The sequence below is a fragment of the Amphiura filiformis genome, chromosome 13 (genome assembly GCF_039555335.1).
Source record: "Amphiura filiformis chromosome 13, Afil_fr2py, whole genome shotgun sequence".
In the NCBI taxonomy this organism is placed as follows: domain Eukaryota; kingdom Metazoa; phylum Echinodermata; class Ophiuroidea; order Amphilepidida; family Amphiuridae; genus Amphiura; species Amphiura filiformis.
In genome coordinates, this window is record NC_092640.1 from 10,708,717 (window position 1) to 10,736,610 (window position 27,894).

Here is a 27,894-nt window from a genome sequence, read left to right on the forward strand (position 1 = left end):
CCTTTCTTATCCCTATTTTAGATGTATTCACTTTTTTATACCTAAATTTGATTTACAGACCTTCAGGCTTTGTTAACCGTTTTTTTTTATTTATTCACTTTTTACACCTATTTTTGATTTGTTATCCCTATTTTGATTTATTCACCTTTCTTATCCCTACTTTTGATTTATTCACTATTTTATACCTATTTGATTTAAAGACCTTTATTATCCCTATTTTAGATTTATTTACTTTTTTATACCTATTTGATTTAGAGATCTTTCTTATCCCTATTTTTGATTTAGTCACTTTTTTTTCATATCTAGAAGTAGAGACTTTTGTTATCCCTACTTCTGATTTATTTACTCTTTTATACCTTATTTGATTTAGAGATCTTTCTTATCCCTACTTTTGATATCATCACTATTTTATACCTATTTTTGATTTAGAGACCTTTCTTATCCCTATTTTAGATGTATTCACTTTTTTATACCTAAATTTGATTTACAGACCTTTGTTAACCGTTTTTTTATTTATTCGCTTTTTATACCTATTTTTGATTTAGACCTTTGTCATCCCTATTTTTGATTTATTCACTTTTTATACCTATTTTGATTTATTCACTTTTTTATACTTATTTTTGATTTAAACTTTTCTTTATCCCTATTTTTGATTTATTCACTTTTTCATACCTATTTTTGATTTAGAGACCTGTTATACCTATTTATGATTTATTCACTTTTTATACCTATTTTGATCTGACCTTAATGTTAACCTTATTTTTGATTTACTCACTTTTTCATACCTATTTTTGATTCAGAGATCTTTATTATACCTTTTTTTGATTTATTCACTTTTTTATACCTATTTTTGACTTGGAGACCTTTGTTAACCTATTTTTTAATTATTCACTTTTTCATACCTATTTCTGATTTAAAGCCTTTTGTTAGCTCTATTTTTGATTTATTCACTTTTTTATACATATTTTTGATTTAGAGATCTTTCTTATTCCTATTTTTGATTTAGTCACTTTTTGATACCTAGATTTAGAGACCTTTGTTATACCTATTTTTGATTTAGAGACCTTAGTTATACCTACTTTTGATTTATTCACTTTTCATACCTATTTTTGATTTAGACTTTTCTTATCCCTATTTTTGATTTATTCACTTTGTCATACCTATTTTTATTTAGAGACCTTTCTTATCCCTATTTTAGATGTATTCACTTTGTTATACCTATTTTTGATTTAGAGACCTTTGCCATCCCTATTTTTGATTTATTCACTTTTTATACATTTTTTTTTATTTAGAGACCTTTGTTATACCTATTTTTGATTTATTCACTTTTTTATACCTATTTTTGATTTACAGACCTTAATGTTAACCCTATTTCTGATTTATTCACTTTTTATACCTATTTTGATTTAGACCTTTGTTATCCTTATTTTGATTTATTCACTTTTTATACCTTATTTGATTTAGAGATCTTTCTTATCCCTACTTTTGATTTATTCACTTTTTTATACGTATTTGATTTAAAGACCTTTCTTATCCCTATTTTAGATTTAGTCACTTTTTCATACCTAGAACTAAGTAGAGACTGTTATACCTATTTTTGATTTATTCACTTGCACTGACAAAGGGCAAGGAATGAATTTAGATGACTAGGATGAAAAGTGTTTTTTGTGTTGAGCTCAAAATAAGTTGGTATTGCAAGAAATACAATTTACAAGTAGTATCTTAACAGATTAAATGGCAGAGAAATATTGTATTACCGATTATGAATAAAAAATAATAAAAAATATTGCATCATACATGAGTACAATGCCTATTCAGTGATTTGCTCATCTGAAGGACCGTAAATGTTTTCAAAATTTAAGATTTTGGCACCTTTGTTAGTGTCATAGATGTGTTAACATAGCCTGCTAGTGGTTAAGTCAAAGGCTGTGGTATTAAAGACAAAATAAGACATTTTACATGAATCTGTAATTTCTGTACTTCAAAAGAGAAATTATGTATTTGAATAGGGCTTCAAAATTGTCAATACTGCTGTTTTCTTTGTTTTTTAACCAAATGTTTCATTTGAAAAATGTTAATTACAATTTTGTTGACTTATATCTTTCACTTTTAGGCAATTTATATACAATTTCGATTTTTTTTACACTTTCACTGGGATCACTGAATGAGCCTTTAAGTAAAATTTATCACCAAAAACGTTTTAGATGGTGCACATAAACATGGTTATATAGTGGCAAATATAACTGGAAGTATAAACTTATATAATCTTATGGGGTATTGTTGTACGTCTTTGCTTCCCATATCTTAACTGCTGGAGTGAATAATTTGATTGTTTTAATTATAGACAATATAAGACAGGAAACACAATATGGAACAAGGCGGTTCTCGAATCACGAGTCTTGCCTGCTTTTACGACCACCTGCTTTCGTGATTACTTTTTGGTAGAGTTTAAACCATAACACACAACTAAAATTGTTCACTTATGTGAGCTTCGGACACAACGACTGTCTTTTTCAAACTGATGGAATTGGTTTTATTGATCTGGGTTGTCACACGACGAGCTGGCGATGTCATGTGGTAGAACAGGTTCGTAAATCGGTGGTAGTGGTTACTTTGGGTAGCAAAAGTAAAAAATAGGCACAGCGGTCCCAAATAAATCGTCCAAAGATAACCAAAACATTAACCAAAAATGTCACATATACAACCACACATACATACCGCCACACATACATTCAGCTATACGAAAAAGTGATTACATAGTCTCTTACTTTATCCGCCGAAACAAAAATGGAAACACTCAACTGAAAAATAGGATTGCAAGTTGTTTGATTGACACAATAACAACAATAAGCGCTCCCGGTAAGCGAAATAAACAAGTAGTGTTGAAGTCTTAATTAATAATTTTCAACAATAATAATTATTTGTAGGGCAAATTTGGGTTATTTTGCTCTGTCAAGTAATTTTGCTCCAATTCATTAATTTGCAATTAATTTGATATTAATAAAATTTATATATATATCGATATTAATAATTTTTTTGTTGTTGTGTGAAGGAAACGGGCCAATTATCGAATGTACAATAGAGTGTATGATGATCAGTCATATTGCTTTATTGTACATTTTCTCCAATTGAATCCCGGCAGCATCGTGATTGAAACCCTGGATCGTTGGATTACGAGTCAAGATTGTTACCGCTAGGCTACACATCTCCTTATAAAGAAAAGGAGTAAAACTTAAATTTACAGCCTAGAATGATCCAGCCGTGCTAATTATAATTTTAATTGTGTTTGCAGGCTTTTTAGTAGGTCAGAATGGCTTTATTAGAATTGGTTAACATCAGTAATTTGTTTGTTTTCAAAGAGTAGACTTTGGACATTATATTCCTATTTTGTAACATTCTGGAGTATAATGTTGATGTAATTTTAATGTTTTTGTTCTCTAACGAATTCATCCGCCAAATTGCAAGGTGCAATCCTATCATAGAGGGCCTACTAGAAACATGTATAGCAAAGTTAGCAGATAGATAGCGATTTCAGCCTGCATTTGGAGACTTATTTTTTATTAACTTGGGTGTGCTACTTTCATGATAAACCGCTCATTGGTTGCCGTTAGGTATCAGATATCTTTTGGTTACTGGAAAAAGGTCTGAATGACAGCTAAATAGTAATATCACACTATAACAGTGGCAAAATAACCCAAATTTACCTTAGATTTGTTATCAAGTGGTCATATTTTATACTTAAACAAATGGGTACCGATTAATTATTGAATGATATACATGTAAGCTTCATGGATGATAAGATGTTAGAGGATAGGTATTGAACTGAAGGCCTGTAGATAATAACATCATTGCTCTTCTCCATCTAACTTATTATCTCTCTTGGTAGAGAATCGGTACAGTGATCTGAAGGTCTCAGGTTCAAATCCTGGATGGTCAGTGATTGTTATCACCAGCTGGCATTTACGCATGTGGAAATTTGTGTTAAAATCTTGCTCATAATACTGAAAAATATTCATGTATACTTCACAAACAAACAAAAAATTTGTTGTGGCCTTCTGGAGATTTTTTTTGGCAAATCGATGAAGATAGTGGCCATTAATAGTTGATAATTCCACTTTTCAATAGTTTTATAAAATACACATTTTGTTATTGGTATCAATTATATCTTTCCCTTTGTTTGAATTTTTTGATTGTCCTTATCCAACTGATTCTAATCTGAAAAAAGAATAATGACTTTTAAGTCATTGTTTAAAATTTAAAATTTTTGGAAATTGTAAAAAAAAGTTTTAAAATGTTTTTTTGTTTTGTTTTGTTTTTAATCTGATGGGCACTACAGCTTAAAAGGGATTTATGGACAATGAAACATTTTTGTTTTTGGCTCTATCAGGGCTCATTAAAAAATGAATGTTCTATTATACCTTAATGTGAACCGGTAATGCTAATGAACGATACAAACATGCTTATACACACTTTGTATTATTATACACTCCATATTGTCAAGGCACTAGTCCTTCAGAGGTGACTTCTAACAGCATATGTCTGCTGGTACAATTATACCTGTATTAAAAATAAATGATTTTTCACTTATACTTCCTTACTCTGCGCTCCATCCTGAATAATTCCTCATTTTTGTTCCAGTAGTTGTTGATCATGATGTTAAATGGTAAGAAAGTTGACTGGATGTAGATGTAGAAGGCAATACGTAGACTCTTTTGAATCAGTGTCACATTGGATGATGTAGTCACGCATGGCCATATGTGTAAATGACAAAGTCGACGACTGGCTTGCTGACCTTACCACGTGATGATAGCGGTGTTGATGGTACGGAAGCATTCCTAGGTGCCGCACTGGACAAGGGTATCGTAGACGAAGGTCCTGTATCAGGAATATAAGAAAAGTACAATGCGTATGCAATTTTGCACTTGTGGTACATTTAGTTCTAAAGTATTTCGTATGGACTAAAGTACCATAGACTTTATAGAGGAATAGAGAGTAAAATTTAATTGTCACTATATTTTGTTTCTATTTCTGTAAATTGTTAACAAATCAATTTTAAAGTGTGAACCTATCAAGCTGACAGTATATGCCTAATGGTCTCACTCCTAATGACATGGTTGAAAAACCTATATTTCACAAACATTGATCAAAATTTGATTTCACCTGGTAAAGAATGAGTTATTAGTACCCAAGACATGCACAGATCAGTCTATGATTGTACATGCTTATTGGGGTTTTGAAACTTTGTCCTTGCATATGCTACTGAAAATATAGTTACTAATTTCTTGACATCCTCAACTTTATTAGGTTCATTATTCTGGCCACTCTCATTGTACAATGGGCATTTGATTGCTCTTGATGAGATTATTTTAACAAGCTTCTATCTTAAACTTCTATCTTAAGAGTTTCACCTTTCAACTGATGGTTCTATCAGTTTTAGATGCGATTATCTTAACAGTTTGACCTTTGAACTGTAAAGTTGACTCGGAAAGTTGACTTTTAAACTTACTTGATCAGGTTAACCTTGGGCTCATTATTCTTGCAACTCTCGAAGTACAATGGACATGTGATGGCTCTTTCATACATACAGCTCATGGATGGATTTCTTGTTACGTTTGTGGAGGGTGTAGACAAACTGGCTGAAGAGTTGTGGTGTCTCGATCTGGATCTTCTTAAGGGTGGTTCGCTCTCTCATTTTTTTGTCATGCTCAAAGTGGAGATGCTGTGAAATAAACAATAATTTTGAAGTAATTAAAAATTGTCTCAAGGTTATTGTACTTTTGTTACTGATAACTCGATATTTACTTGTCACCATCATGGATAATTCAGTCACAGTTGTAAACATTTTGTTTGTTAGTTTATATGAATTATTCTTTGATTTAAGTAACTCTAAATCGAACTCCCAATTCTCACCACTCATCATTATGTATATAGCTAAAGAACAGCTTATTTTGTTATTTAAAACCAGTTTGAATATACATTCATTACAAGTCTGTTTTTTAATTGAAATGAATAGGCAATAATTATTAGGTAAAACGAATAAAAACAGTGTGTACAAAAAAAATAGTATGTACAATTTTTGAATTTGGTTTAAAAAAAAAGTTTACATGATATTTTCTGATCCTCAGCAACATTAAAACTGCCAAAAATACGACTTGGGAATTTCTGCAGCTCAGGTCTATAATTATAACCTGCTTTACTAACCTGTAGTCTTGTTAGGAGTGGTATTAGAGTCAACTTTGTGCCAACTTCACATTGCAGATTTGTAGTGGTGTTACTTCGCAGGGTTCTTGTTTTCAATACACTAAACCATGAAGACCTATATGAATAAATAAATGGTTACGAATTGCAATGGTAAAGAAAGATTGAATTTTAAAAGGCCGCTAATTACTCACATTGCAATAAATATTAAAATGGTTCCGAATTGCAATGGTATAGAGATTGAATTTTAAAATGTTAATTACTCAAAATACAAGTTCTGACATACATTTGTATAGATCACTTTTTAGCTGTACATCATAGAAACATGTTTTTATTTAATCAAAGTATTATAAATAGGAAAGCATAAAATGTTCATAAATTTATTTCGGAGCATTAGTAACTACTTTTCTGTAATTAGATGTGTGTGTAGTGAAATAAAAGTACCATAATATTGGTACCTTTTTTTTTGTTTGCAAAAGTAAAAGGAGTATTTCGTGATCCTAGCATCCTCTTTTTATGACATTTTTCAGTACATATCCACGAAAAAAGCATACTCCCAAAATTTCAGTTGATTCCGATATTGCGTTTGCGAGTTATGCATGATTATGTGTATTACACTGCTCCATAGACAATACGTTGTAATTTCGTTCTGGTGCACCAGAACGAAATTCAAATTTCACGATATCTTTGCTAAACGAATTAATCTGCAAGAAATATTTTGTACATAAACATTATGTAGCCAGAGGTTTCCAGTGATATAAAAATCTTAACTTTTTTGAGAAATGTGGGGGGATGAGGCTATGGATCACGAAATGCCCTTTTAAGTCTGGCTTGGCTAAATTAAGTTTGATCAGGGCATAAACTGGCATTGTATATCAAAACGTTGCATATTTTAGCAATTTGGTAGTATTTTGAAAGCAAAAAAAAAGTTGCTACATAAATTTTGAAATGTGTTGGTTTTGTTATTTGAGAAATCCAAGAAAATATATTTATAAACAAAAAATGATGATCCATTTTTTCAAAAGATATATTTCACGAATACATTTTATTTACAAGCAATATGAAATCACTTAATATCAGGACTGCAAAAAATTAATCTATAATTGTTCAAAGAGGAAACAACATGTTTTTGTAGCCATATACTTTTTGTTGTTATATTATTGATAGAAATACCATTCCATTATTCACACGTACCTCTGTTTGCCATCTTGGTGTGCTTGTTACCAATTCAACAAGTCATTAGGTTCAACATTTTTACCAGTGAGAAGGTACAACAGGATGGTCGTTCATTTACATGCAAATGCCATGTCATGAGTAGAAAGCTAAAATGATTAATTTTTGATGGGTTATCTTGGAGCAACAGCAAATTTATTTTCATGAGTAGATATCATGCTGTTACATGCAATGATAAGTTTAGAAATATGTGTGAGATCTTAAAATCAGTCAATTTTAGAAAGCTAAAATGCTTTAATTTTCTTGGGTTGTCTTGGAGCAATGATAAGTTTAGAAATATGTGTGAGATCTTAAAATCAGTCAATTTTAGAAAGCTAAAATGCTTCACTTTTCTTGGGTTGTCTTGGAGCAATGATAAGTTTAGGAATATGTGTGAGATCTTAAAATCAGTCAATTTTAGAAAGCTAAAATGCTTCAATTTTCTTGGGTTGTCTTGGAGCAATGATAAGTTTAGGAATATGTGTGAGATCTTAAAATCAGTCAATTTTAGAAAGCTAAAATGCTCCACTTTTCTTGGTTGTCTTGGAGCAATGATAAGTTTAGGAATATGTGTGAGATCTTAAAATCAGTCAATTGTAGAAAGCTAAAATGCTTCAATTTTCTTGGGTTGTCTTGGAGCAACAGCACTTTTTCTTTTATTTTGTAGAAGATGGAAGTTTTATAACATCTCTCTAAATTTTTATGGCAACAGCAGTAGGTTCATGATAGCTATAATATGAGGATAATACATATGCTTTGTAGTGCTGTGGAGTTGGCTTAATATAGATATGGTCTAGTAGAGTGCCTTTGGCTGTGGTAGGCATATTGATCAGTTGGTTATATTGCTGAAGTGGTCGAATTGGAGCATTCTGTTTGAGATCATGATTGAAGTCTCCTAGGATGACAGTATAGTCAACATCTAGAATTGCAGTTTGTGTGCATATGTTGGCAATAACTTCACTGAATGCAGCAGCATTTGTATTGATCGGCTTGTACACTGTTATGGCAAGTATTGATGGGGAACCAGCGGTTCTTACTGCTAAGACATCACATTCATTGACTTCGAGTGGTACTTGGTAGTAATTAATAGAGCTTCTGACATACATAGCAACACCTCGGCCTCTTGCTAAATCTTGTGGTTTTGCAATGGCAACAAGGTGATAATTCGGGAGGTGATAGTTCACCAGATTGTGACTTGTATTGAGCCAAGTTTCTGAAAGACAGATTATGTCCGCTTTGCGGAATTCAAAGTTGCTTTGGAGGTCTTCATAATGCTTCGACAGGCTTTGAATATTGTGATGAGCAATTATGAAGTGCTTCTTCTGGTCTATGTGAAGTAGTGGGTTTGATTGAGACATATCACATGCAGACATTGTAGCTATATGCTGTGCAATTGTTTCATCACAAAAGATTTTTTGTGGATTATAGTCTTCGAGGAAGAGCCCACTGAGACTAGTAACACGGCTAAGTGCCACATAACCCATAGCTGCTCTTGCATTTTTGAGTGAAATGACTGCTTGTTCAGTAGTTTGACCTTGGACCTTGTGTATTGTTAAGGCCCAGGCAAGTTTGAGAGGATATTGTTGGCGAATGACAGTAGAATTTGAACCGTATGGTACAAATGTAACCTTATGTGGCTTTATGGCAACACATTCATTGTGTGGTGGTGGTAGAGGGTTCTTTTGTCTTGCATTTGATCCAACCTTTACATGGTGAAAGTGGACATATACAGCAGTAGGTTGATTGTTTGCATCATTTGGTTGAATGGCTTTGATAGTGCCAGTGACTCCATTACAGAGACCATCAGACACATCCAAATTTGCAGTGAGCATGACTTTAGCTCCAACAGCAAGTTGTAATTCAGGCACCAAACTGGTATCTTCTGATTTGTATGGTTCTTTCTTGCGGTAACTTTGACCAGCTGCTTGTACAATATCTAGAGCCGTGACTGTTATTGCTGCATTTGGCAAAGATTCTAGCATGGATAAATTGTGCTTGTCGACATCTACATTGTATGCATACAAGTGCAAGGCTTCTGATGGTGGTTTGACATTGGCATCTGCATTAATAATGCGAGATTTCAGAATTTCATCATCTGTCTGATCTATTGGATCCTCTCGTTTGTGTACACGGAGGCGATTTAGAAGCTGCGCAAACGTGAGGTCATCACGCTGACGCATAATTTCTGTGAGTTCCCAATGTTGGAAGTTTGTATTCCATAGCTCTTGTAGAGGGTTCTTATCTGGCACACATAAAGGATTGCCTGCTTTCACAGGAGGAATTTGATAAAATCCCCAACTGCTAGTACAGATACATTCCCAAAGTATGAGCTATTTGAGGCACGTTTTATTTGCTGTAATCTACCATGGATGTACCTGAGTTGTTTCTTACTGACCATTGAGATCTCATCTATGATGAGAATTTGAACGTGTTGAAGTTTAGATCTTAGTGTGTTTAGTGTGTCTTCGCACAGAGGTCTGTAGTTATTTGGAGCTTGTGTACTGTAATTGAATGTTGAACATATTGTTTGTCCTTCTATGTTGAAGGCAGCAGTGCCCATGTGTGCGACAACTAGCACTGTTGTATCATCAGGTGATTCAGTGAGTGGTGCAAAAAGCTTTTGAGCATGATATCTTATACATTTGATGACGTGTGATTTGCCAGTACCTGCTCCTCCGGAGAGGAATATACGAAAAGGTTCTGGATTTTCGCCGTTTGCTTTCTTGATACACCACTGGTGTACATGTTTGAACAATTGCTGCTGTTTGTCATTGAGAGTTCTAAGCATGGCTGTGATTTGATCATTTGTGAGCCCTGGAATACAGGTCTCCACAGACATTGGGTATGTGGCTTGATTTGAAGCATGTGCTATGTTTGGCTGCAATTCTGGAATTTCTATTTGATCAAACTCATCATCAGAATCTAGGCGATTCTTGTTTTGGAGATCATCAAGACGTTGTTGTTCTGCTTGCGGTGCCAAAGCAGCCCATGCATCTTGCAAGTTTCCTGCTTCTTGCATGGCTTGCCAGGCTTCATCGAGTTGCTCATTTGCAGTTTCATATTGTGCCATGTTTTCAGTGACAATTTCACGGACAGATTTTCTGCCATTCTTTGTATCTATGCTACCAGTCATGTAATATGACTGATAGGTCTCAAATTGAGCAGGCTTGAGCCTGATATCACGGTGTGGCAAGTATAGTCTTATGATATTCATATAGTACCTCTCTGGGTCCTTTTTCAATTGTACCTTTGGATAGCGAATAATGGCAGGTCTCTGCTTGCGTTCCTTAAGAACACCTAGATCATCCTGTAATTCATATTCGTTTGTGCTGTCATTATTATCATCTTTCTTTGATTGCATATGATATCTGGAAGCAAATGTTGCCAAGCAAACATCACTGAATTTGGATGTTTGAGGTCTTGCGTAGTATTTGTCAAGCATATTTGGCATCCATACTTGGTCATTTTCAGACATATTTTTCAGACTTTCCAGCGGCAGTGAGATTCTTTGTCCATTTGGATCTGTTTGGATAAATATGACTTTTCTTGTGGATTTTTTCAGAGGCATACTACAGACTCTGTAGATGCATTCCATGACTGGTACTTCTCGATGTGTCAAGTACACACTTCCGAGCTTTCGAAGTTCAGTGATTGCCTCACTGTTTCCTTCTCTAGCCTCTTTTGATGCATTTTTGAGCAGATCGCCCATTTCTCGTTCTGCTTTGCTAATATAAGACACAATGTACATTGTGCAACTGTAAGCATCCAAAACATATTGGATATCCATATTGCCATTCCACGCACGCAATAAATGTGGGTTATAGTTGTTAATCCAGACATCATTAGGCTTTCGTTTTAGGTATACAGTTGTTGATTTAGAAAGTAACTCAAGAGATTCTTCCAGTTCTTTCTGTGAGATATTTGCTGCATTGAGAAGTTGAGTAGTGCTGTCAAATTCAGTTTCAGGGTCTGAAAGAACATTCCAGACTTTCTTGAGTTTTTCTTTGGCTGTTTCTACAGCATTTTGGGATTCATCAGGAAGACTTGGTCTGCAAATCAATGTGCGTTCAGTTGGTGGCTTGGGAAAGTTAAATCGGCATATTTTGCCAGTTTTCCTGCATGATTTAGTGTGATTTTGCTGTGAGTTTGTACACTGGTTACAATTTCATGAAGCTCTGGATCACTTTCAGGAGGCAAATTACATGCGACGTATTCGTTGATTAATTCTACCAGTTTTTCATCATCATCTTGGTCTAATTTAGGAGCATCCTCCACCCACGCAAGCATGTGGATGTGAGGCCAGCCTCTCTGTTGGAATTCAGTACGGTAGAAATAATCTACTACTTTGCCAATTGGTTTAGCTTCTGATTGGATTACTTGTGTGATCAGGTTTAGTACTCTTTGCTGAAACATCCTGGTAGCACATACAGGATCTTTCATTATGTTTTCGCAGTGTTCATCCCAGGTCATATTTTTGTGTTCTTCAGGTGTCATTGGTGGTTTGCCGTGTAATTCACGGATGGCATTGTCAATTTCACACCACCTTCGATCGGCAGCACTGAAAGTGACAAACCAAGTTGGTATTCCAAGTTGGCGTATCATTGCGAATAGATCTTTGAGGGTTCTCTCCCAGTAAGCTGGGGTGCCCCTTATTTGAGCCATATATCGATAGCCGTCATCTCTGTGTAATAATTGCTTCACTTGTGCTGGGTTTGTCAGCATAGGTGGTGTGATATCTTTGCCATTGGGAGTCTTTGTGTGTCCTTGTCTCATTGCTATGGATATTTTAGACATTATCTGATTCAGTTCTGTTGCATATTGAGCAAAGAATATATATTGTGGATCACTTGCAAAGCGGTTATCGCTAGAAAACAGCCTTGCATTGAAGTATCTACAAGGTGAAACTTTTGGCATTCTTTCTTCATTGTAAGTGTTTTTTCCGTTTGGAAATTGTACGGGAAACGATTCAGCTTCCATATTCAGTACTCCAAGAGGTCTATTGCCTTCTGCAGGCGCAAGACACAGTATTGAGTCATCAGTGTGATCTGCAATGTATTGAGCAAAATCAACTGGTTGCAAGAATGAGTCAAGTGGTGCAGATGTGTTAGTGATATCATCATTTGGAACAGTTTCATTACTGTCTTCAGTGTCTGTTTCAGGTTCTGTATCAGCATTATATGCAGATTCTGAGTCAGATGAGTCTTCCTCACTGTCTGCAAGTAATTCATTGGTTGCATTAGTTGCTACTATTGGATCATTAGTTCTTTCTAGTTCATCATTATGATCAATTTCTATCTCCTCAAAGATAGGATTGATGTCTTTAAGGATATTGAGTGCTGATCTTACTTTGGCAGGAGTAACATGTTGATACAAGTGGTGACCTTTGTAATCCAATTTGCGCTTCAATTTGACTCTTATCAGAGATTCATCATTAGGAAGTCTTGGAAGTGATTTGGCTGTTTTGTCAATGTCAGCTTTTACACATACAACTTGACCATGGATCCCCTTCTGACATCCCTTAATCAAAGGGATTAATTTCATGAAGGGAATCACAGGAGATATTAAGTGTCTTTCCAGTGTATTTAATTGAGATAGTTCTGGAGGTTGTGGTGCAAGTGCTAGCTTGTTTGCTTCTGCTAAACGTGGCAGAATACCTTTCTTGATGTTCTCATTACATGTGTTACAAATCCATGCATCTTCAGGCAATTCTGAAAATGTAGTATTGGGTAGCATTGCTTGAAGCAGACTTTCTCTGGGATATTTAGTTTTCTTGAAAGGCAAAACCTGAGTTCTAAACCACAGGCGTTTGCATATAATGCAAGTATAAGTGGGTTTTTGTGTCATACATTGGCGTTTGAAATTTCTGATAACTTGATGGATATTTGCTCTTGCAGCAGATCTGTTCTGCATTACATTAGTGATTTTTTGGATTTCTTTGCTGGTTTTTTATAATTCTGACGCATACTGTCAAGTTTTTGTGCTCTTGTCCCAGGATTTTGGTAGTCAGACTGCTTTTTCTGCAGAATCTTCATTCTTGTTTCTGGTTGTTGGTAGTCAGACTGCTTTTTCTGCAGAATCTTCTTGTGTGTTTCTGGGTTTTGGTACTTGGACCGCATTTGTTGCAGCTTTTTCATTCTTATTTCTGGTTGTTGGTAGTCAGACTGCTTTTTCTGCAGAATCTTCTTGTGTGTTTCTGGTTTTTGATACTTGGACCGCATTTGTTGCAGCTTTTTCATTCTTGTTTCTGGTTGTTGGTAGTCAGACTGCTTTTTCTGCAGAATCTTCTTGTGTGTTTCTGGTTTTTGATACTTGGACCGCATTTGTTGCAGCTTTTTCATTCTTGTTTCTGGTTGTTGGTAGTCAGACTGCTTTTTCTGCAGAATCTTCTTGTGTGTTTCTGGTTTTTGATACTTGGACCGCATTTGTTGCAGCTTTTTCATTCTTGTTTCTGGTTGTTGGTAGTCAGACTGCTTTTTCTGCAGAATCTTCTTGTGTGTTTCTGCTTTTTGATACTTGGACTGCATTTGTTGCAGCTTCTTCATTCTTGTTTTTGGTTGTTGGTAGCATTCTTTCTTTTTCTTTATAATCTCAGATTTATTGCTTCTATAATAGCCTTTATAGTATTGTCGTTGTGATGCCTGCTTGTCTTGTTTCGTTGACTCAGGCAAATTTGTATACCATTTTTGGAATCGGGTTTGTTCTTTTTCTTGGCGGAAATGTGTATCATTTGACCATGAAGAGCAACCAGGCTGTTCCATTTGAGCAGCATCTTGGTTACTTGTTTGACTATAATTCTGAGTAGCACATAAATGTATACTACAATTTTGAGTGATATGAGTAGTATCTTGACTGTCATTTTCTGTCACATTTGGACAAACATTCTGAGTAGCACATTGGCTAGTATTTTGGGAGTATTGAGTAGCATCAGGACTAGTAGTATGAGTAGCATCAGGACTAGTAGTATGGGTAGCATGAAGGCTAGAGTCATGGGTAGCACAAAGGCTAGAGTCATGGGTAGCACTAGGGCTAGAAGTATGGGCATCACAAAGGCTAGAGGTATGGGTAGCACGAAGGCTAGAGTCATGGGTAGCACAAATGCTATTAGTATGGGTAGCACAAAGGTTGGAAGTATGGGTAGCACAAAGGCTAGAGCCATGGGTAGCGCAAAGGCTACAGTCATGAGTAGCACAAAGGCTAGATTCATAGGCAGCACAAAGGCTAGGGTCATGGGTAGCACAAAGGCTAGGGTCATGGGCAGCACAAAGGCTAGGGTCATGGGTAGCACAAAGGCTAGATTCATTGGTAGCACAAAGGCTAGAGTCATTGGTAGCACAAAGGCTAGAGTCATTGGTAGCACAAAGGCTAGAGTCATTGGTAGCACAAAGGCTAGGGTTATTGGAAGCACAAAGGCTAGAGTCATTGGTAGCACAAAGGCTAGGGTTATTGGAAGCACAAAGGCTAGTATTATGGGTAGCACGAAGGCTAGTGTTATTGGAAGCACAAAGGCTAGTATGATGGGTAGCACAAAGGCTAGTAGTTGGAGACTCCTGTCTTTTCTTGTCCAACTCTTTCTGCCTCTTCTCCTCCTGTCTCTTCTCTCTTCTTTGTTCTTTTCTCTTTCGATTTTTTGAAGGCATTATCTTTTCAAATGGAAAAATAAAGAAAATAAACCAAATTTGCATTGCAGTACTGTATATGTATCGCCTTAGCCTGTCATTCATTTGAAAGGAATATTCATATGACCAAGACGTTTGGAAAAACTGTCGATTGGAATTCCTCACATGCTCATATTTCTCACAACTTTCCAAATATGGAATCTGACATTTAATGTAATGGCATTCAACAAACAGATGATCATGTACTTGCCTGTCATTATATGCTTTTAAAAGTTGCGCTTAATCTGATATAATTATTACACAATGTGCTTGCACATGTACACGTAAACATCATCTACACTTGAATAGAATGACATATTGCACAAAATAATATCATATGACTACATTTAATTTAAAATTGCAATTATGCTCTCTAACAAATTTACAGTAACTGTAAATGTCAATTTGCACTCGCACTCATAATATTAGTATTTTTGTGTCAGTTACACTGCAAAAATATTTTACTCAACACTGAGTAAAAAGATCACAGCTCAACAGTTCAGTAAAAAATTACTCAACATTGAGCTCATATAGGTCACAACTCAACAAATGAGTAAAAAATTACTCAATGTTGAGTAATTTATTTTTACTCATTTGTTGAGTTGTGACCTATTATGAGCTCAATGTTGAGTAATTAAAAAAAATATTTTTTGCAGTGTATACTGTATACACCATTCAAAAAGTGGTCGTGGGCAAAGGAATATTTCTTTGTGGCTTTTAGATATGCAACATATGTAAACCTTATAAATAATTATGGTGAATGCTTTTAAATAGTCAGATTAATTGTATTACTTATGCCTATTCTTGTTATTCAGTGTGTAAACTGTACACATATACTGTACATTTTTGTTTTGTGAATTTTAAGTTAAACTTAAAAAATCAAAAAAGCTGAAATTCAGTAATGTGATAGTACAATTGTGCAAAAAGTCTTAGTTGCAAATTCATGACTAATGCACCATTCAAGTACTTCCTCCACCCCCACTCCCTTCCCAGAGGATGATTTAAGCACTTCCCACCACGCCACTGTGTCGACTTGCAGTTAGCACAGCTGTGTGAGTGAACATGACACCACTGCTCGCACATTGCATTGACGGGCATGGTTAAATTTGACTGATATATTTACAATAAAAACGCATTCAAAATGCTAGTCGATTTCACATTTTATGTTACCTACAGAAGGTGTGAATTATTCTTTATGCATACATCACTTTTGTTCAGAAATCGACCAAGTAATATCTAATAATGACACACACACAATTCTTAAACAACATCTTTTGCACAGAATTCAATGGGATTTCAAAAGTAAAGTGGCAGTTGAAACTCTAGTGATAACACGTTTGCAGTGCATGATGGGGCTTCCTTAAATCATCCTCTGCTCCCTTTCTATCATGGGAAATGTGGAGTACTGGTGGGGATTGTAAGCTAGGTTTACATAGGAATTAACCGGTTGGTTAGCTCCAGCTTCCAGGTGTGGGGGAATGCAGCATTTGTAACATTAACTTATTTCCCAATTCGGGTTTATCCTTCGTGTAAGAATGCCTGGAATAAGCCTAGCACAAATCTTCCATTGAAGGATTATACAGCTTTATTCCATAAGCTGCTTAATTCCACAATGGAGACTTAACACTAGTCTAACTCATGAATATCTTACACCAAGGATACACACCAATTGGGTAACCCTGGGGATTTGGCAATGATCCAAACCATAAGATGATTTGGCATGTCTGCTGTACTAGATGTCTTCCAACAAGTGCCGGAGTGTCGCGGTCCTGTTCACAGGCGGATTTAGTGGTAGGAACCCTCAAGCAATCGTCGGCAGCAAATACCCGCGGTGTAAAAAGGGGCGAAACGCACAGCACAGGCCCTGCTCGCTCGGTTTGTTTTAAATTTGTCTCGCGGGAGAAAATGGCCAAAAATTCTTTTAAGCCCTTTTTCACGTTATCAAGTTATTAAAAGCAGACTGAAAGTTTTAACAATCAATGGTAGCCGGAAAATATTAAGAAAATTAAGACTGCCATATTTTTCCGTATAATTATCTTCATAAAAAATTATCTTCATAAAAATTCATGTATAACACACTTTAAGACGAAGTTATCAAATTATAAAAATGCATGTTGAAAAAATGCATACGCATATTAAAATATTTAAAAATATTGTTATAACCACATCAGCACGGTGTGTTAAAAACCGAACATAATCTACACCGGGACGCGGACGGTAGGGGCCTCAATTTATAAAACACACACCCCCCTACCCCACACACACACACACACATTGTTGAATATTCCCGTGCATTCATTGGAACCCTTGATCCTTCCGGTCACACATATCGATCGTCATGATGCAACCGCCATTGTAATGCATAGGGGGCGAGATGGCATGTAGGCGAAGTGGCGTATAGGCGAGATGCCGTGTGGGCGAGGTGCCCTGTTTCCGTCAACAATGCCTAGAAAAGTTGCTTTTTGCTTTGTAAGAGTACGTATTTTTCGCCATTAACTGCTATTCCTTTTCTCCTATCGGCACCAGCCAGATGGATCGACCTTCCTTATACGCGCTATTAGCCAATCAAGGATCGTAGATAATTTGATTGACAGTGACGTCAGATGCAAACTAGTCTTTTTATCACTAACATTTTTGCCAATAACTTGAAAATGGTACAGCACATGTACACGAAGCTCAAACTATGCTTATTATGTTACAGTAAAATCTTTTAAAACTAGTTAAAACTACTGTATATTTATTGAATTATGAAAATACATGTTTGGTTCAATGCCATGTAATTCGTATAGGTTGCATTTGACCTATGTTACAGTAACATTGAACTGCTATTTATTGAATTATGACAATAAATGTTTGGTTCAATGCCATGTAATTCTTAGGTTGCATTTAACCTATGTTACGGTAACATCTTAACTGCTTAATATTTATTGAATTATTACAATACATGTTTGGTTCAATGCCATGTAATTCGTAGAGGTTGCATTTGACCCATGTTACTGTAACATTGATCTGCTATTTATTGAATTATGACAATAAATCTTTGGTTCAATGCCATGTAATTACTAGGTTGCATTTGACCTATGTTACAGTAACATTGAACTGCTATTTATTGATTATAACAATAAATGTTTGGTTCAATGCTATGTTATTCATATAGGTTGCATTTAACCTATGTTACCGTAACATTGAACTGCTATTTATTGAATTATAACAATAAATCTTTGGTTCAATATGCCATGCAATTCCTAATAGGTTGCATTTGACCTATGTTACAGTAACATTGAACTGCTATTTATTGAATTATGACAATAAATGTTTGGTTCAATGCCATGTAATTCCTAGGTTGCATTTAACCTATGTTACAGTAACATCTTAACTGCTATATATTTATTGAAATATTACGATACATGTTTGGTTCAATACCATGTAATTCGTATAGGTTGCATTTGACCTATGTTACAGTAACATTGAACTGCTATTTATTGAATTATGACAATAAATGTTTGGTTCAATGCCATGTAATTCCTAGGTTGCATTTAACCTATGTTACAGTAACATCTTAACTGCTATATATCTATTGAATTATGAAAATACATGTTTGATTCAATGCCATGTAATTCGTATAGGTTGCATTTGACCTATGTTACAGTAACATTGAACTGCTATTTATTGAATTATGACAATAAATGTTTGGTTCAATGCCATGTAATTCGTAGGATGCATTTGATCTATGTTACAGTAACATTGAACTGCTACTTATTGAATTATAATATAAATAACTATGTGGTTTAATGCCATGTAATTCATGGGTTGCATTTGACCTTTGTTACAGTAACATTGAACTGCTATTTATTGAATTATAACAATAAATCTTTGGTTCAATGCCATGTAATTCCTATTGGTTGCATATGACCTATGTTACAGTAACATTGAACAACTATTTATTGAATTATAACAATAAATCTTTGGTTCAATGCCATGTTATTCCTATAGATTGCATTTGACCTATATTGCAGTAACATTGAACTGCTATTGAATAGATAACAATAAATCTTTAGTTCAATGCCTTGCAATTTCTATGCTGTATTCGAAATTGATAACAATCTCCTCAATTGTTTTTTAACAATACTATAATTTAAATGGCGTGATTGGGGCTCGAGCAAACTGACATATGAAAATATTTAGAGAGAAAAAAAATCAGGACTCAGCGGGGATTGAACCCCGGTCGCTGGATTACCGGTCCAGAGCTTTACCACTGTACAACCTGAGTTCACAGTCGGTACTCGGGCAATCTCAACTTAAATCCCCATGATAATTTTCTCATTGTGTCTCAGTGGCCAATTATAATTGAGAATCATTATTTGGGCCATAAATTGAACAAAGAATAAAAGTTTATCATTACAATTAAACTAATATCAATAACCCCATAAATTCCATTGCTGTCAACTTTAACTTCATGAATATAATCAAATTGGTCATTAAATTGTAAAACCTCTGTACATGGTACCCGGTACTGAGCATTTGAGTAATTCCAAGTTCCAACTTGAATGGAGGTCAAAATTTTTTACAAGGCGATCTTGCAAAAAATATATATTTTTAGGTTTCAAATAATTTAATAACATCAAATCTTTTTTTTTATCAGCAAGGCCATGATGACATTTCATTAAAATTAGTTAACATCTTTTTTGCTTCAAATGATAAATAATAATAGCATGACTCTCAACATACAACAGAACGTACATGTACATACCATGGGGATTTACTTTTACAACAGTGCAATAAGCCAATAATATGTAAACAAACATCATAGTCAGCTATGCAATATACATCAATGTAATTTGAACAATTGAATAATGTAGAAAAAAAAAGTATGTATGACAAGAAAAAGACAAAAAGAACTTGATGCTGTGCAGGAAATAAAATAAGACGCACCACGATTTGGTAGAAACCTAAATAAGGTCAGAAATTTTGCATTATGTTTCACTACCTGAAGAGAATTGATCAAAAATTGAATTCCCTCCTGAGGTTGGTATCTGTCAATAAGTTCACCAGATCACAAGGATGTCATTATAGCCTGATCGAGACTAGTTCAGGTATACTAGTCTCAGATTATCAGCTAGAGGCAGTATATGACACAAATGGGTCAATGAGTTACGTAATGACCTTGTGTGATATTTAGTTCCCAGAAAGTGAGTTTTGTCCGAGGCAATTTGGTAAATGTTGATCCTTTCCTCACTACAAGAGTTATTACCGTTGATTTGGTTGAAAAAGGAGGTGAGACATGATCAATTCTGTTCAGGAAGTAAAACCTTAAATGGGATATTGATAATCTTTCTCTTGATCAACTACGGTATTTATTATCAACTTTAATTAATGAGTTCACAAGAGCATGATATTGATAAAACTGCTTACGTCTATAGCATATGAAATTCGTAATAATGTTAAGTGATTGTGTATTCTTGAGTTGATATGTGTTTGTTTTGTTAATGTTTTTGACCACACCTGTATGTTGGGTAATTGTCAATAAAATCTTGAATCTTAAAACATATGAGGGGAGCATGAAAAAAATAAATCAAGGTCATGAAGTCAAAGGTCATAAAAGGGCTAAATTTTATAACTTCGCCCGATTGGGCTTAAACTTCTCCATAATGCTAGACTACCCCGTAGTCCACTTGCCCATTGTGCATACTCTGGATATTGTATTTAAGCTTGAAACTCTGATTTAATTAATGTGTGCACAATTGATAGATTTTCACATCTGATCAGTCACCCTACTCCCTCTGTTTGTTATCAATAAACTGGTAGATTCCAAAATCAGAATTGTTCAGTATTAAAGTGAGCCGTTATAATTATGCAAGATAATGTTGCATTCAATTACTTTTATTGTCACTAATCGTCTGATATTTTTAACTCTTTATGACCATTTTACTATTGAATACTATTGAATAATTTTATAAACATCAGTATAATTTTGAGTTCAACGAAATGGGTTCATCATGACTAATAATAACATATTTTTAATAAAATTCGACTATGGCATAGTCTACCATAATGCGAGCATGAACAAAATAAATCTGTGGCCACTCGAGTTCAAAGGTCATATGGGGTCAAACGTTAAAATATGCCCAATTGGGTTTAAACATGGTAAAAAGAATCTTCAATGTGACAGGAATATTTCAAAAAGTCAAAAGGGTCATCGGGTGTCAAACAAACACCATCGCTATAATGAATGACACAGATAAAAAGATTAGTTCGCATCTGACGTCAGGGTAAAGGCGCCGGCATGCCATGATTGGTTGCCGACCTGCGCAGTGCGGCATTTTCTGTTAGTTGTCAGAATTTCTGATGTGATTTAGTCTTTTTATCTCTGTCTTTCATTATATCATGCTGCTTGTTGGGCTTAAAAATACATCAAAAATATTTTAACATGTGAGGGCGGGCTTCATTAAGCTTCTTGTGCACTAAGATCCTGTCTTAACTGTGTAATCCAATAGGAAAATGAAGAAAATTTGGATTGTGACCCTCAAAACCCCAAACTTGAATTTTAATATTTGCCATTTGGATAAGGCCCCATCGCACATTATCTGCGCATTATTTACAGAATCTCTCCTCTATTTCCACTATTTTGAAGACTTTAAGCTTACTTCGCAGATATTGTGATTATCTTTGGCGAACTTAGCTATTTTGGGCGATATCCCTCATTTTACCGCGTTTTCCTTGTGACATGGGGCTATATCACCCACCTTACACCAAATTTTTGAAGGGGAAAAAATGTGGGTCGGTGGGGGGGTGGGTTGGGGGGTCCAAAAAATAAAATGTTTGAAATTGCCCATACTTACATCCCCTGCAATTTGAAGGCAGTCAATATGAAGAATATTGGCCAATTTGAGGTCCAACATGGAGCTTTACCACAGGGTTCAATGGGAGATTCAAACTTTAAATGATTTTATCTGGAATTCCAAGCGCATTTTTCTTCTGGCGAAAAAAAATAAATTTGACTTTCGATTCAAGTTTCTGAACGAGAAACCCCACATTACTTTTGAGTTTGAATTTTGGGCGATATCCCTCATTTTACCGCGTTTTCCCTTGTGACATGGGGGCTACTATAGTAAGAATTCCAATTGAATGAACGCAGCTTTCAACAGCTGCACTCGATCCAACCGCGATCGTATACTGCGTATTTCAAACTACAACGTGAACGCACGACCTTGGATACAATGCTAGCCAATCACGAGTGCGTTGGCATGGTTGGATTCACTTCCGCGTTACTCACGCACAGCCGCACACGCTGGCGTACATCGCGCAGTGTACACAAAAATTCGTCACGCTATTGAAAGCTGCGTTCATTCAATTGGAATTCCCACTATAGAAACACAGTTTTCTCCCTGCCAATACCCGGGTTAAACATGACCAATGCATGACAGGCCATAATATTCGTGTCGTATACCCCGGTACGCTTCGATCAGTTCATCATGATTCATGACCCGGACGGTGTACACCTTCAGTCATAGGCATGGCCATATCATTTGAGTCGGCAGTTGCATGAGTTTCGAGTGTATAAATAGCGTTATATTACATCAAACCGACATTAAGTTTAACATGTTAATTATCTAACATCATCTACAGTTCACCGGGATGTATTTCAAATATAAAATTATCGTTTAATTCAATAACATTAAGTAAATTCACTTCAATATAAATGCATAACTACACAATGAAATACTTACCGTTCCGTGGGATGCGATATTGTGCTAGCCAAGACTGCTGTGGTTCCGGTGTGCAATCCCTGACAGTAAATTTCGCTGGTATGCGCGACGACTTTTCCAGTTCGATTTTTACCAGCGATTCTCGCTGTTGTTTTGGTTTCACTCCAGCGGCACCGGCCACTGATCTCTATAAGGCCAAAAAAAAAATTGTTGTGTTGCCCTCCGCGGCCGGGTCAAAATCGCGAAAATCTAGGCCCGGTTTTTTTTTTTTTTTTTTTGTTGTTTTTTCAAAAAAAAAAAAAATTTAACAATTTTTTTTTAACAAATGATTTTTTTCATCATACTCCAAGCTTATTTCTATATCCCTCACATGCACTAAAAAGATTGTGCCCCAAGCCAGCACTTTAAGTGGATAGTAGAATTATTGACTCATTGAATCACAACAACATGGATGTTTAAGGCCCTTCACTGTTTCCCGCCCGTATCAAAATCGAGAATTGCAAAATTTTTAATTGTTTGATTTTTATTTCCCATTTTCTCTGTTAAATGACATTTTAATTACATTAATTTGTTACTTTCTTTATATGATCATCTTATCTATGATGCTGAACAAACAAATTCCACACCAGCATTATTATCAATGTATAAATCAACCATCATTGAAATAGGCCTATTAAATCCGCAGTGCCAAAATGTACCGTTGATATTGGGCTGTGACCACTCGTTTCAAAATAAAGAAAATAATAAGTACACATTTAATTAATAATTAATAATCTTAGACAGTAAACTAAGAATTAATTGTGAAGGGCCTTAATATTATTTACTTCAATAAAATATTCATGGGTAGAAAAAATGTGTCTCTCTTCACTCATGTTACTGTGAAATAGTACATGTAGGTATGAATGGTTGAGTTGCTAAAAAAAAAATCCGGCCTGCCGTACTACCAGATTTAAGGCTTGGGAAGGCAACACAACATTTTTTTTTGGCCTAATTTGGTTCACCTCAAGTTTGGTAGTGACGTAGGTCAGCTTTTGCTCGCCGCAGTATCGAATCGCGAGCATAAAGTTAAACGCGCTGAGTGTCTACGCACGCGTACAGGGGCGGCTTGTCGGCACGCTTGCGGCGCAACCGCGAAAAAGCATTGACGTCACTACCGAACTTGAGATGAACCAAATTATATACACGAGATAAGTGGGTACGGCGCACTGGAGGTGCTGACGTATCCCAATATTTTAATCCCTGGTTGCACTAGTCCACGTGATTTTGTACTACTGATGAAATCTGCACGTACACCATTAGGCCAGTTACAATTGATTCTTAGTTTCCTGTTTCCCGCCCGCGTCCAAAGTAGAGAATTGCAAAATATTTAATTATTTTATTTATATTTTGGATTTTCTCTTTAAAAATAACTTTTAATGACTACCATTTGCTACTTTCTGACTTTAATCATATCATCTATAATGATGTATAAACATAGAACCTAATTGTACCATTACTTAGGGCCTATGTATAAAATCAAACATAGGCCTAGTAGCAAAATAATTAAATGCATGCTCCTTGTCAAAATGGCTTGATGTAGGTTGCGACCACTTATTTTAAAATAAAGAAAATAAAAGATAATTAATAATTAATAATTAAAAGTCGCCTCATCCCTGGTTTTCACCCATGAAACAGGAAACTAAGAATTAATTGTGAAGGGCCTTAGTCCGTCGAGACGGACTCATGACCAGAGGGGTTTAAAGGGATATTCAGATATTTTGATTTGAACAAGTTTTTCCACACATTTTTCTGAAGACCTTAGGCCTACATGAGGGGAAATCATTTTGGTATATCACATGTTATTGTCATTTTCGACCTCCACTCAGCTGTAGGGCTTCATAGGGCTAGGACTAGGTCCCTATATGTTATCCATGTTATCGCACTGATGGTTCTTTGCTTGGTTTGCATGGCTGGTTTGCTAGGCGGAAGCAAAATCATTAATAGATTATTCTGCAGCTTTAGCTTTGTGTATAAATATTAAGCTTTAGGCCTAGGCCTACATATTTTGCCTGAAATTCTAAGTTAATCCACTATGTGCTTGTGGCCTCATGTGCTGTTCTGGTCGTGTTATTTGCATATAATGAATCATAATCCACTCTGCAGCTTTACAGCAACCATTCACCAACTTCAAACTTGGTAGGCCTGTGTTGATATGGCTTCATAATATGCATGCTGTATAGTTTGTGTCGTGTTATGTGCAGCTTATTTGCATATAGGACCTATTGTCTGAATCCCATTAATGCATTCTGCCGACACACATTAACCGATTAAATTATAGACCTGGAAGAATGATCCTCTTGTGCTGTATTTGTGTCAGGTTATTTGCATAGGCTATTTATGAACATTAATGAACATTTTAAATGACATGACATTAATAATTTCTTCCAAAACCCGGGGGTAGGCCTACTCAATTCAAATCCAGTCGCTCTTGGCCCACTTCTGTGATTCTTGATCAGGCTGATAACATCACAAAGGAAAAATGCTCCGAAACTGACCCCAAGTATGCATGTGCAGTATGGTTGTTTAATAGGCTACATAATTTTCACAAAACTTCCTGTTTTGTCAAAATAAACATTAACATCGGTGCACCTTTCACATATAAATAACACACATGAGAAGTCAAAATAAATATATCCTACAAATTTCACAACATCTGTGAGTGACAAAATATGTGAATGTGCCTTTAAGAATACCGTAAGAGGTTTAGTGGGACTTTCTGGACAGACTAAATGCTTTGACGAGCTGGACCCGGCCCAACCATCACAGTGTACCTGATAATGCTTTCGGCCTATATGATGAGAAACGACATGCTTTCTATGTTTACATTTTGGCCCCTCTGGGGCCGAGACGGGCAAAAGGCACTACTGGGTAGAGCCCTGGCCATAAATGTACCGTATATGGGCCCGTGCGTAGGTCGTACGGGACTGAAACTCGGTGGGTGGGTGTAGTTCTCTCCTGGCAAGAAGGGCCTCCTCCTAGGGCAGTGGCGTAGCGTGGCCGCTCCTACCCCGGTAGGGGTTGAAAAGGTTGACCCAATTTTTTCGGTGGTTTGAAAAAGTGAAGAGCAAAAAAAAAAAAAAGGATTAGGCTATAGACCGAGGCCTAAAAGCAAATATATTTTATTGTATATTACCATTTTTTCACAATTTTTTACACCTTTTCCGCCCTTTTTTTCTTTTTGCCGCCACTTCTTCTTCCACCGCCCCTTCGTTTTCGCCGCTCCCTGCAAAATACGCGCATGAGGGGGGTCATTTCTCTTACTCTCCATATGTTGATGTGATTGTAAAAAATCGCCCAATTGGGCAGAAAATGTGTAAAAAGTGAAAGTCCAAGTCACAAGCTGAGGCTATTGTGATATAATACGATCTGTCTGTTTAGTCCTACGTGTGTGTGGGGTGGATGGGTGTGTGGGTGTTAGTAACAATATAATTCACAGGTGCTATCTGTGTACAAAAGTCGCCCAATTGGGCAGAAAATGTGTAAAAAGTGAAAGTCCAAGTCACAAGCTTCAGTTGAATGTAGGTTGCACTGTCGTAGCACTTAAAATAAAGAAATTGTAAAAAGTCCCCTCCCAGGGGAGTCGTCTCTCTTACTCTCCATAGGTTGCTGTTGTCAGTATCTCTTACTCACAGTGAGGCTATGCAATATGATTAGGGGGAAACTTATGTAAATTAAATGGAACAGCCATTAGAGGGAGTATGTAAATTAAATGGAACAGCCTTTTTGGGGCCATTTCAGAGGGAGTATGTAAATTAAATGGAACAGCCAATGGGTATGTAATTTAACTGGAACAGCCTTAACGCTTCACGCTGGTATTTCCAATTATGATATAATACGATCTGTCTGTTTAGTCCAACGTGTGTGGGGTGGATGGGTGTGTGGGTGTTAGTAACAATATAATTCACAGGTGCTATCTGTGTACATATTCTGAGCCCGGAAGCTGCTTTCTTTGATGAGAAACGGCCCGTCCTTTGTTTTAACATTTGGGGCCCTGGGGCCCATAATATTTGACTTATGAGGCCCATGTACATAATTATGTTGAAGTATAATTCTCTAGTGCTATCAGTAGACTCAAGCTGGCCACTGTAGCTACTTTATTTACTGAGTAACGGCCGGCCCTATGTTTTAGCGTTTGGGGCCCTGGGGCCAATATTATGTGATATATGGGGCTCATATGTACATATAACAATGTAATTCTCAGGTGCAATCTGTGTACAAACTTTGAGCCATAAAGCTGCTTTATATGATGAGAAACGGCCGGCCCTTTGTTTTAACATTTGGGGCCCTGGGGCCCAATATATATGACTTATGGGGCTCATGTACATATGTTAAAGTATGATTCTCAAGTGCTATCAGTAGACTCAAGCTGGGCATTGTAGCTGCTTTATTTACTGAGTAACGGTCGGCCCTATGTTTTAGCGTTTGGGGCCCTGGGCCAATATTATGTGATATATGGGGCTCATATGTACATATAACAATGTACTTCTCAGGTGCAATCTGTGTACAAACTCTGAGCCATAAAGCTGCTTTATATGATGAGAAACTGCCGGCCCTTTGTTTTAACATTTGGGGCCCTGGGGCCCAATATATATGACGTATGGGGCTCATGTACATATGTTAAAGTATGATTCTCAAGTGCTATCAGTAGACGCAAGCTGGGCATTGTAGCTGCTTTATTTACTGAGTAAAGGCCGGCCCTATGTTTTAGCGTTTGGGGCCCTGGTGCCCATATTATGTGACATATGGGGGTTATATATACATATGACAATATAATACTAAAAGACCTATCTGTGTACCAAATCTGAACCCTGTAGCTACTTTATTTGCTGAGAAACGGCCGGCCCTTTGTTTTAACATTAGGGCCCCTGGGGCCTCCAGCCTTGCACATCTGGGGCCAAAATGGGCAAAAGGCACATCTACAACTTAGGGCCCATACATATGCCACATATGAGCCCTAGTGATCTTGTACTTTTAGAGCTAGCCTTGTCAATCTGTTGCCCTTATTTTTTTAACATTTGGGGCCCTGGGGCCCATAATATATAAACATATGGGGCTCATGTATACTTGTAAATATAGAGTACCCC

General features: G+C 36.1%; 1 protein-coding gene and 1 long non-coding RNA gene across 2 annotated transcripts in view; one reads left to right on the forward strand and one right to left on the reverse strand.

Moving 5' to 3' along the window:
- The window catches only part of LOC140167995 (ubiquitin-like modifier-activating enzyme 5), a 111,435-nt gene that overhangs the window by 63,565 nt on the left and 19,976 nt on the right, over positions 1 to 27,894 (forward strand). The gene's annotated exons all lie outside the window — the stretch shown is intronic.
- On the reverse strand, positions 4,319 to 6,317 carry LOC140167196 (uncharacterized). Its single transcript, XR_011860994.1, has 3 exons — positions 6,202 to 6,317; positions 5,507 to 5,719; positions 4,319 to 4,875 (listed from the first exon to the last, which is right to left on the reverse strand). It is a non-coding gene; the product is annotated as an uncharacterized lncRNA (long non-coding RNA).